At 46.3% G+C, this 12,297-nt stretch overlaps 1 long non-coding RNA gene across 1 annotated transcript; it reads right to left on the bottom strand.

Annotated features, from left to right (window-relative positions):
• Nucleotides 1–9,856: 9,856 nt before the first annotated feature.
• Nucleotides 9,857–10,963, bottom strand: LOC138667681 (uncharacterized). Its single transcript, XR_011318885.1, has 4 exons — nucleotides 10,883–10,963; nucleotides 10,728–10,792; nucleotides 10,559–10,633; nucleotides 9,857–10,397 (listed from the first exon to the last, which is right to left on the bottom strand). It is a non-coding gene; the product is annotated as an uncharacterized lncRNA (long non-coding RNA).
• Nucleotides 10,964–12,297: the final 1,334 nt, after the last annotated feature.

The raw sequence follows: 12,297 nt of genomic DNA, 5'->3' as shown, positions 1-12,297 counted from the left end.
GCTGCACCTTCCCCATTGAGATGCAGCCCGTCCCTAGCGTAGAGCCCTGTAGCCAACTGAGAAGTCGGCCCAGTTCTGCAGGAACCCAAACCCCTCCTTCCTACACCAATTCTTGAGCCACTTATTAACCTCCCTAATCTCCCGTTGCCTCTCTGGCGTGGCACATGGTACAGGCAGTATTTAGGAAAATACCACGTTGGAGGTCCTTGCTTTCAGCTTGCGGCCTAATTCCCTGAAATCATCTTTAAGGACCTTCCACCTACCTCTAACTTTGTCATTTGTGCCAGTGTGCACCATGACCGCTGGGTCCTCACCAGCCCCTCCCAGTAATCTGTCCACCCGATCAGCGATGTGTCAGACTCGAGCGCCAGGTAGGCAGCACATCGTTCGACGATCCCTGTCTTTGTGGCAGATTGCCCTATCTGTTCCCCTAATAATTGCGTCCCCCACTACCAGCACCTGTCTGGCCTGCCCTGCTCTCCTATTTCCCTCCTTTCTGGAACAGTCACTCCTCCGGCTTTCAGAGGACATGCCTGGCTGCAGCAGTGCTGCCCCTGTACTGGCCCCCCCTCATCTGCCAAGCCCCCCCCTCATATATATGTGTCTCACTGACATTATATATATATATTATATATATATATATTTGTCAGTATATATGTTTTACGATTTTTTGAGCACATGGATCCATTGTATGCCGTATGTCGGTTTTGCAAGCTTGCGAGAAAATCTCGCAGTACGGATGTCATACGGATTACATACGGAGGATGCCATGTGCAAAATATGCTGACAAACCATGCCTACGGAGTACATACGGATCACCATTTTTTGAATTTTGTGGCGTATTACGACCGTAAAAGACGGACCGTATTTTTATACGCTGAGTGTGAGGCCGGCCTTAGACTTAGACTTGCTCCTTCCTCAGCTAGTTTTTGTCATGTCGGATGCTATTCACACTGGGGCATCCGACAGATAGCGGTAATTCCGCATTTGTCCACTATGCGCTCAGTGGCGTCGGCTAGATTTTATCTAGGTTGTTCAGGGTTAATCTACCTGGTGCTCGGATTGGAAGCTGGGTCACGCCCACTGCCTTTAAATAGTTCTGCTGAACATTGGGCGTCGCCGATTATAGCTTGTGCCTCGTGTTTCCAGTCTGGAGTGGTGGTCTTGGAGTATTAATATTGTATCTGGTGGTGTATGATCCGTTGTTATATTTCTCACTCCTATATTTGTATTTGTTTTGCCCTGTGCACATTATCGTATTTTCCTGTGTGTTTGCGACGTGGTGCGTTTTTTAGTTTTCCCTGTCTGTGCTTTCTGTGGGGGATTGGTGTGTGGTCTCTTCACTGGGTGGCGGGTGGTGGTTTCAGCATAGGGCTGAAGCAGGAGTTAGGACCAGGCCTGGCAGCCCAGACAAGCACACCATCAGTGCAAATTCTGGGAGAGGGACAGACAGGGTTTCCCCTAGTCTGAGGGATAACGCAGGGGCCCGGGTAACCAGCCTTAGTCTCTCTTGGCAGCCCCGTGACATTTTCTCTCTAACGCATTCCTGGCAGGAGACACCCCATCTAAGCAAACTCTAGAGGCTCACATTACTGTTATCCCTAAGGAGGGGAGAGATGGTAGCTTTTGTGGTAATTACAGACCTAATTCGCTGCTTAACACGGATATAAAATTATGGGCAAAAATCCTTGCTTCCAGAATTAATACTGTTCTGGACTCTTTAATCCACCCTGATCAAGTTGGCTTCGTTAAAGGCCGTGAGGGTAAAGATAATGCCACAAAAATTCTCTTAGCCATTTCCTATGCGAGGCGCTCTAGTACCCCTCTGACCATTCTCTCAATAGATGCCGAGAAGGCCTTTGATAGAGTCAGCTGGCATTATATGGTAAGCACCTTACGGAAGTTAGACTTTCTCCCTCCTTTTATCGATGCCATTATGACTCTATGACTCTATATTCAACCCCGACTGCTAAGGTCAGGGCAAATGGTTTGCTTCCGGACCCCTTCGCAGTTGGAAATGGCACCATGCAGGGCTGCCCTCTCTCCCCTACCCTTTTCGTGCTGGTGATGAAGACCCTGATTCAGAAACTAAGACAAGAAACAGAGGTTAGAGGTCTTGTAATAGACTAATCTGAATTTAAGACAGCAGCCTTTGCAGATGACCTCTTGTTCCTCGTCTCGAACCCTGAAACAACCTTTCCCAATCTCCTGGCTTTGCTTGAAGACTTTGGAATTGTTTCCAACTTCAATGTCAACATGAACAAATCCGAAGCCTTGAACGTCTCAACTTTGGAGTTGGTTGTTTCCAGACTTAAACAAATCACCCCTTAAAAAATGCCCTTCTGAGAAGCTGAAATACCTTTGTGTTTTCCTAACAACAGATCCTTCTACGCTATATAAACATAATTTCCCTCCTCTGTTAGATAAAATTGCAATCCTTACTCTAATCATATGATTTGCCCTACCTTTCCAGGATCGGCAGGATTAATATAATCAAATCCTATAATTTCCCCCAAATTTTCTACCTTATGAATATGATCCCCATACCTCTCCCAAAGTTGTTCTTTTCATTTCTAAATAAACTTATATCCAAATTCGTATGGAGAGCTAAGAGAGCTAGACTTCCCTTCAAAATCCTCTCCCTACCTAAAAATGCCGGAGGTCTTGGCCTTCCCAACTTCAGGGCGTACTACCACGCAATACACATAGCCAGTTGGATGAACCTGGTTAAACCTAGGCCTGACCGCAAAGCTTCCAACCTTGAACTTATTCTGTTAGATAAGAAAGCGGAGATCTATCTTTGGACCTCTTTTGTCCCCCCACCCCACTTAATAGATGCAATAACAAGCAATACTTTAGCTATTAGACGAGACCTTATCCCCAATAGACTACTGTTTCTGGATAACATCCCTTTAAAAATTATCCCTTGGCTCACGGACTCGAATTATGTGGATGTATACGATTTGTGGGAAACCTTACCTAATCTACCTAGCTCGCAACTTCTCTCTAATCAGATTCAGTGTGAGGAGGCGTGGCCATGGGAGGCCAAAAAACGACCTTGTGACTTCCTACAAAAATACCATATACAACATATAATCTCAAAATTCAAGTCCGAAGTCACACATAACACCGATTGGCCCTGGCTTGAGCTTCTTCTTAGGTTGAAATCCCTACCACCAAAACTTATCTCTAAAATATATGTCAACCTTATTTCTCCCTCCTCTCTTTTCAAACCACTATATCTATCCTCATGGGAAACAGAACTTAACTTGTCTTTGTCTCCTCGTGAGACAAAACAGATTCTGGGTAATTCACACGGTTTTTCCAAATGTGTTTTGTTACAGGAAAATGCCTTTAAAATCCTCTCACGCTGGTATAGAACCCCTGACAGACTCCATTATTTAGGCCTATCTGATTCCCCTCTCTGTTGGAGATGTTTGAGTTCGGTAGGTTCCTTTTTGCCACATCTTCTGGCAGTGCCCAATAATTGCTAATTACTGGGATGAAATATTTAAGTACCTCCGCCAGTTGGGTATAATTAAAAAAAATTTAACTCCCCAAGAAGTTCTGCTGTCGCTCCCCACAAACTCTTATAATCCTAGGAAACATGAATTGCTCCCTTTATTGGTAGCCGGAGCAAAGCACCTGATTTCTTTACATTGGAGACAAACGTCCCCTCCTTCATTGAGTGAATGGATAACTAAAGTCCATGATATACGTAGGATGGAAGAATTGTCCAGTTGGGATTCACGTACACATGAAAAGTTCCTTACTAGTGTTGAGCGATACCTTCCGATATTTGAAAGTATGGGTATCGGATTGTATCGGCGGATATCCGAAAAATATCGGATATCGCCGATACCGATATCCGATACCAATACAAGTCAATGGGACACAAATATCGGAATGTATCCTGTAATGGTTCCCAGGGTCTGAAGGAGAGGAAACTCTGTCACGCATGCGCCCAGACTGGTTGGCGCGGGCATACGGGGGTGTGGCCCCACTGGACCACAGACCAAACTTCCCTGGAAGGGGCGTAACTAAGTAGCTTCCTAGGTGTTCGCTGGAGCCTCTGATGGCGAGGTCAGACTTGTGCAATAGGAAACTACCAGGTGCCACTCCAGGGTGATGTCTGGCTGTGGCTGCTGATCCCACTAAGGAACGGAGCGGGCACGCTGGCACTCTGGCTGACAGGCGGGCACGGCTGGGACACAGGCAGGCAGACTGGTACAACAGACACTGGCGGGCAGGTGGACACGGCTGGCTCTCTGGTAGGCAGGCGGGTACGGCTGGAACATAGGAAGAACCGGTAGGGACCGGTCTGCAGGCAGGTATGTGAAACAGGTAGGAACCTATTCAGACAGGAGGACTAAGTAACAAGTAGAGAAAGACCGCAAGAGCAGATGCAGAGCGAAAGCACAAGAGCTAGAACCAAGAACAGAAATGCAGGAGGCTGAGTACGAGTAGAAGGTGGAACTAAGAGAAGAGAAGGAGAAGGCAGAGCCAAGAGCGGACACGCTGGAGGCGGAGCCAAGAGCGGACACGCTGGAGGCGGAGCCAAGAGCGGACACGCTGGAGGCGGAGCCAAGAGCGGACACACTGGAGGCGGAGCCAAGAGCGGACACGCTGGAGGCGGAGCCAAGAGTGGACACGCTGGAGGCGGAGCCAAGAGCGGAGACGCTGGAGGCGGAGCCAAGAGCGGAGACGGAGCCAAGAGCGGAGACGGAGCCAAGTGCAGAAATGCAGGAGGCGGAGCCAGGTAGAACCGCAAAGAGCAGAGCCAGGTAGAACCGCAAAGAGCGGAGCCAGGTAGAACCGCAAAGAGCAGAGCGAAGCCACAGAGTGCAGAGCAAAGAAAGACACAGAGAATGCACAGCAGAAAAGCAAACCAAGACAGAGATATAAACAGACACTGGAATAGGACTAGACTAAGACAGAGTTAGGAACGAGACAAGACACAGAGACATAGACACAAGCCAGGGTACGATGCCCCTCTGGGAGGCAGACATAGGCCAGGGTACGAAGCCCCACTGGGTGGCTATACAAGACTCAGACCAGGGTACAATGCCCCCCTGGGTGGCAGACAAGAGAGAGTAACCGAGACAGGACCTGGCACCTCAGCAGCTAAGAACTGACTGAGGGAGTAAGTTGCACAGGCCCAGACCACAGGGTGGAGCTGCACTATATACAGGAGGCCTCTTTGTAATTGGTCAGGAACTGATTAGACAGATGCACCTGATTCCTATAAGAACCAGAGAGTTCAGGCGCCGGCCCCCTATACACATAGCCAAGAAGCATGCACAGGGCAGAGACACAGAACATGGAGCTGGCATGAAACAGAAACCACATCATGGCCTGGAGCAGTGGGTAAGATTGTGTGAGAGATGTGAGGCCACGCCGTGATGCCAGCAGAGTTGTTACAGTACCCCCCCTTTACGGCCCCTCTTCTTCAAGCCTGCCAGAATAACTTGTAGAAGAAGGATAGGAGCACACATAGTCCAGGCCAACATGACATCTTCAGGGTAGAAAAAGGCAGGCGGGTCACCAGGAATCACATAAAACAAAGTCTCTTGGTGCTCAACAGGGTTAGCTTCCACAATGAGCTGGACCACCTCCTTCAGGTAGACAGGTAACAGGGAATTGAATGCTGCTGTCTTAACATCTTCACCAGCCGGACACACGGAAACAGGAAGCCTTCTCATAGGATTCAACTTTTGCCCGACAGGTAGCAGAGATGTTCTTAGGTACGGAACACAAGAATAGTCATTAGAGATGAGAGTGGAGAACAACAGCTCCACCGGGTCAGAGAAAAATTGAGGTGAACAAACTTCTGTTTTGAAATCTTCACCAGCCGGCCACAAGGATGCTGAAGTTATCCACATAGGAACCATCCTCTACCCGTTATCCAGAAGAAGTCATCCAAACGGCGGGGATGTTCCTAGGAACGGATTACAGGAATAGTCGTGGGAGATGTGTGGAGAGATAGTCACCGTTTCCCCATCTTCAGTGACGTCAGCACACCTTGACTCGACGACTAACTGTTTACTGGTATAGTCATTGGAGATGTGTGGAGACATCGTCACCGTTTCCCCATCTTCGGTGACGTCAGCACACCTTGACTCGACGACTAGCAGACCAGCTGAAGAGGACACTGCTGAGAGTCTTTGATGCATGGGAACCAGACACTTCTCAAGACTGGGTAAGTTCAAACGAAGCACTTTACTGGAACTCTTGACCAGAGCGGGTGGTAGAGTCCTTGGCTCAGAATGACCCATGGGCATAACAGACAGCATACGGAAAACAAACTTCGTGTATAAGGCTCCAACTTGGAGCTGTAGTTGTCCTTGCAGGACTAGACTGCTCTTTAGCAGGGCTCGGCCATTATCAGGCAACGCCCACACCGGGTTTTGGAGCTGTAGAACAGAGACCATACACGGACTCCGAATGATAGGTGGCTTAAACACACCAAAGCTCCCAGAAGGCAGAGAAACAGTCATTAACTTTGATGGAGAGGAAGTACTCTCGCCAGGGGCAGCCTCTCCTACTGGCCCAGGGTTTTGGAGTACAAGCTTCACAGGACAAAGACCATCTGAATGTTCTTTACAACCACAGGGATACCGTATTTCAATCTCAGCACCAGATTCAGGCTGCAGATTTGCCAGACCCCTCTTATTAGACCTCTTGGATCTTGCTCGGGTGGCCGTTTTGGCGGGTTGTGGAACAGATGAGTCTTGGACGGTCATGGACGGAAGTGACGGTTTACCTACAGGTTTCTTTCGTCTGGACCGTCTCTGTGAGCTTGAAGGGGAAGACTTTTCAGGAGATGCAGTACTTGGCTCATCGAAGGCTTTACAGAAGGCCACCAGGAAGGCCGGCAGATTCGAGATGATGGGGTCCCCTGCTTCCCAAAGGGGGTCGCACCACATCAAAGCATCTCCTCTAAGGTAGGCCATTAAGAAACCTACTTTCAACCAGTCAGTGGGGAATTGGGTAGCATGCCACTTGAAATAACGCAAGCACCGCTCCAGGAACACACGACATTGCTTCGGGTCCCCATAGTAGCATGGAGGATCTGCTGGCTTGGATTCGTCATTAGGAGCACAGGCTTGAAGTCGATCAAACAGCTCATTAGAGATGACAATAGGGGATGGAGCAGTGAAGGACTGGCTTTCAGACTGGGTAAACATTTTCCTGGGAGGCCAATACTGGCAAGAAGAGAGTTCATCTTGCTCCGAGAGCGAAGGCACATGGGACTCAGCGGGGACCATGGCCTGTGCAAACTGTCACGCACGCGCCCAGACTGGTTGGCGCGGGTATACAGGGGTGTGGCCCCACTGGACCACAGACCAAACTTCCCTGGAAGGGGCGTAACTAAGTAGCTTCCTAGGTGTTCGCTGGAGCCTCTGATGGTGAGGTCAGACTTGTGCAATAGGAAACTACCAGGTGCCACTCCAGGGTGATGTCTGGCTGTGGCTGCTGATCCCACTAAGGAACGGAGCGGGCACTGCTGGCACTCTGGCTGACAGGCGGGCACGGCTGGGACACAGGCAGGCAGACTGGTACAACAGACACTGGTGGGCAGGCGGACACGGCTGGCTCTCTGGTAGGCAGGTGGGTACGGCTGGAACATAGGATGAACCGGTAGGGCCCGCTCCATAATCCCCTCCACTCACCGCTCACACAGGGTTAATGGCAGCAGTAACGGCCCGCGGTGTAACACACTCCGTTACCGCTGCTTTTAACCCTGTGTGTCCCCAACTATTTACTATTGATGCTGCCTATGCAGCATCAATAGTAAAAATATGTCATGTTAAAAATAATAATTAAAAAAAACCTGCTATACTCACCATCCGCCTCCTTTCCCGCTCCTCGCCACGCTCCCGGGACCACTCCATTGCAAGTAGCAGCTTCCGGTCCCAGGGCTGGTGTGCGACAAGGACCTGCTGTGATGTCACGGTCATGTGACCGCGATGTCATCATAGGTCCTGCTCACACCTGCCCTGCACTGGAAGCTGACCCTTGCAATGAAGTGGTCCGGTGAGGGTCACGAGGAGCGGGAAAGGCGGCGGATGGTGAGTATAGCAGGACTTCAACGGGCCTTCGGAAGGTGAGTATATATTTTTGGTTTTTTTTAAGTCTCTATACTACATGGCTCTGTGCTGTATACTCCGTCACTGTGCAATATACTATGTGGCTGGGCAATATACTACGTGGGCTGGGCAATATACTACGTGACTGGGAAATATACTACATAGCTCTGCTATATACTATGTGGCTGGGCAATATACTACGTGACTGGCCAATATTCTACGTGACTGGGCAATATACTATGAGTAGTGTAGCAGAGCGTGGTTTCGTCAAACTCAATCTGACAGGTGCCCCGCCCCCTATCAAAGTGTATCAAAGTGTGTAACCCCTCCCCTGTCTGACAGCTGGTAGCCAGCTGTCCCTCCTTGGCTGACTTCCCCTTTTGATATAGTTTGATACAGTTTGATATTATCCTCACGTATTTGTTTTATATTAGATTTTCTTAATTTGTTTTATTTTATATCCTATTAGACTTGCATATTATATGTATGCTGCTATGAGTATCAGTGCATTGTGTTTTATTCATGTTTTATAACACACCATGCCATTTTATATATTTTATATCCTAGTCGTGGTTTACAACACACCATGCCGTTTTATATAATTATATCCTAGGATTCTCATTTTTACACGTGGTTTATAACACCAGTCTCATCATATGGGCACATTATGTATGTGGCCATATTACAACAACCGCAAGTAAGAAGCGGTGTGTTTTATACGATTATAAAAAGCAAAGACACGATATTGTAAAAGTTTAAAAGATATTTTACTGTGTGCAAAATAAATACATCTGAAAGACATTTCAATAATATAAAGATTCTTACAGAATATAAAAAGTAAAAGCATTAAAAAGTACAATGAACATACACCAGCACAATTCAAATAGTATCACAAGTACAATTAACATACATCATTACATAGCTTCTGCTGTGTAGATACAGAGCGTGTCTCACTACTGGAAATTTTACAGAAGCATTGTTCTCTGCTGCGCGATTAACTTGGTTCTGTAATATGTATTTTAGAAAGTGCTGACCCCTACACATTTAGAATCAGAGTGGCCAGTCCATAATGCTCTGCTTGTGGTTATGTTATCTCATCTAAACAGAGTGCAGTGCTTAATAGTGTAGCATAGTATAATTCTCAATATTATGAAAAATGACAGTCATTGTATGAGTTTTAAAAGATTCTATTAAAGTATGTATCAGACACAATACACTATATGTGGATTACAGACCGATATACAGCAACATTCAGCATGGCTGAGTGTAATAAAAACGATCCTTAATAATTAAAATGCTATCCCATTGCCTGTTACAAGGGGCTGTGCAGAGCGCTGACATTGCACATTTAGATTTTAGACTGTCAGCATAACTTACAGTATTTATTTTCTATATTAGATTTTCATATGTAGTTGTTGGGCGATTACATAGGATCTGTTCAGACTATTGTAATATCTGCAGCTTAAAATAGATCCAAATAGCCACTTTCAAATCCGAAAATACACCACTGATGTGATTTAATATAGCACGCCAAACAAATGTATAACTTTTAGCTCTGCCACAACCACATATATTATTCCAGCTTTCTTTAATTCTACATTATTTTATCACATATTAATTTCACAGCTGTCTATGCTATCTATAATTCTGCTTACACCTTAACAAGAACAAGATACACGGCACTCTATAGTTTTGTGAGTAGAGGTGCTCAAGTAGGGTTTCCAGCCCCTTAAATCAACTGTATCAAAAAGCTTGGCACTCAATAATGCTTGTAGAAAATAAAGTCATTTATTTTGCATCAGGACAAACAGATCAGCTGTAGCTCGTATCTTGCTAAACGTTTTCGGTCCTTTGTGGACCTTCCTCAGAGCAAGTTTATCTAATGTAATACAGAGATTATACAAAATAGAAAAAAATAAAAATAAGGATCAAAATAACAATCTGTCAATGTCAAAACACATTACATAACTCAATATAAGACAAAAAACATAAATAACTGCAATATATGTCAAAATGCTGAAATAACAGTGACTGCAGCTGTTAGACTAGTTTCCAGAGAGACAAGCTCAGAGCGTTTCCAGAGTGACAAAACACAAAGCGTGACGTCCATTAAATACAGAGTCATCAGTACCAACTTGAGATCCTAATGGAAAGGATATTGTGGAACGGAGAGACGAACATATGTGCTCCTTATGGATATAAGTGGGTGACGTAGATAAGCTGAGGTATCGTGATGCGTACTAGAGACGTGCCTAAAAGAACAATGCCATAATCGTGCTCTGGTGTATAGTGCCCACATCTCATGATCTGGAGAAGATAACGTAGTGTCAAAAGCAGAGTAATAAAACACAGAGGCAATCTCAACGTTCAAGAGAAGTAAGATTACAAGGAAATATGGTGACAATGGGAATGCTGCCCATGTTGTGTGTCCTGTGATGCTAAATAGGCTGATACAAGAGAATAATCACCTGGAGCGTAGGATCTGGACATATACCCAGATGCATGAGTATGCTGACACTATATGTAGAGGCAAATTTCAGAGGCTGCAATGTTCAAAAAGAGATTCAATAAGAATTTCCCAGGTTATAAGGGAAATCTACCACATGGTAAGTGTAGGATAATGATGGACAAGCTTACCACTAATGGAGACCGTGACTGAGCAGATTAAGCTGCTTGGGCATACGATGTGCCCACACTGTGCACTAAAATGGTGAAACAATGATAGGTCAGTGTAACGCACTCACATAATGGAGGGGCGTTTGGGGGGGGAAACGCCACGTGTGTGTGCTTACCGTTCTGTTGCCTGGAGCGCTGGTGGCGTGCTGAGACGCTGAGGGAGTCACGCTGCAAGTGTGGCCAGAACTTCCGGGTATTTAGCTAGGAGGGGGCGTATCACATGCAGCTGCACGTCAGGGCAGTCATGTGACCACAGTGGGTGTGTGCAGGCACAGGGTATTGTGAGCCTGTATAAAGATACAGACGCTGCTGGCTCCATGTAGCAGAGGGGAATGAGTGTGTAGACACAGGAACTGATGTATGTGAGGGAATGGTAGCTCCTGGATTAAAAAGGAAGAGGGATGTAATACTGATGGTAACAAGGTTCCCAGGATGGGTGTAGTGTCATGTGCGGAAATAAACGTGGGCTATTGTGGCATACACAAAAGCGGCTAGGAGAGAACATACTGAAGAAATAAAGCAATAGGTAATCTGCTATAGTATGATATACTATACCGTGGATAGCACGGGGTGCCCAAAAAGAGTGACTAAGTGCAGGACTAGCGGTTCTATGAGGAAAAAGAGAACATAGATTAATGAAAGCACATGGATAATACTATAGACTGCAACAAAGCATGAATTACAGTGCGAGGGTTAAATTACAATGAATGCAACATGATGGAATCACATATAAAATGATGGTATCATATAGTTGTCCATAGATCACAGAAAACTGGAGGTGTCGTAATCTCTATTTAGTCCCCTAGGTTCCAGAGTCTGAAGGGTAAAAATCCAATACGCCTCCCGTTTCTTTAACAGTTTAACCCTGTTCTGTCCCCTTCTGTTAATATCCACTTGTTCTAGAACTTGGAACCTCAGTTGGGCCAGATTATGCCCTGCATTGTGAAAATGATACGGAAGGGGGTGATGGTTCTTCTTACACCTTATGTTAGATTTATGTTGTGATATCCTATCACGTATGGCTTGCGTGGTCTCTCCCACATATGCGAGGCCACAAGGGCACTTGATCATGTAGACCACATACATGGAATCACAGGTGAAGAAGCCTTTCGCCGGGTAACCCTGGCCTGTGTGGGGGTGAAAAAAATGATCACCCTTCTGGATATTGTTGCATTGGAGGCATTTGAGACAGGGAAAAGTACCCTGTCTCTGTGACTGTAAAAAGAACTGTTTTGGAATCCTGATATTGGACCCAATATCAGCCCTTACCAGTTTGTCCCTAATGTTGGTGGGTCTGCGGTAGCAGGGGAGAAACGGTTGTTGAAACTCAGGGATGTTAGGATAACTCTTACTGAGAATGTTCCAATGTTTATGTAGTGAAGCCTGGACCCGCTTGGAGTAAGGGTGGAAGGTATTAACAAAGGGTATGCGCGAAGTGGAGACCCTGTTTTTGGGGGTAGCATGTCTTGCAGAGGTCAGGAGTTGTGATGGATAGCCCTTGGTGGAAAAATTCTCTTCCATTTCATCAAGT

This window comes from Ranitomeya imitator, chromosome 2, assembly GCF_032444005.1.
Source record: "Ranitomeya imitator isolate aRanImi1 chromosome 2, aRanImi1.pri, whole genome shotgun sequence".
Classification (NCBI taxonomy): Eukaryota; Metazoa; Chordata; class Amphibia; order Anura; family Dendrobatidae; genus Ranitomeya; species Ranitomeya imitator.
The sequence above is the reverse complement of the archived record's forward strand: the minus strand, read 5'-3'. Positions and strand labels throughout refer to the sequence as shown.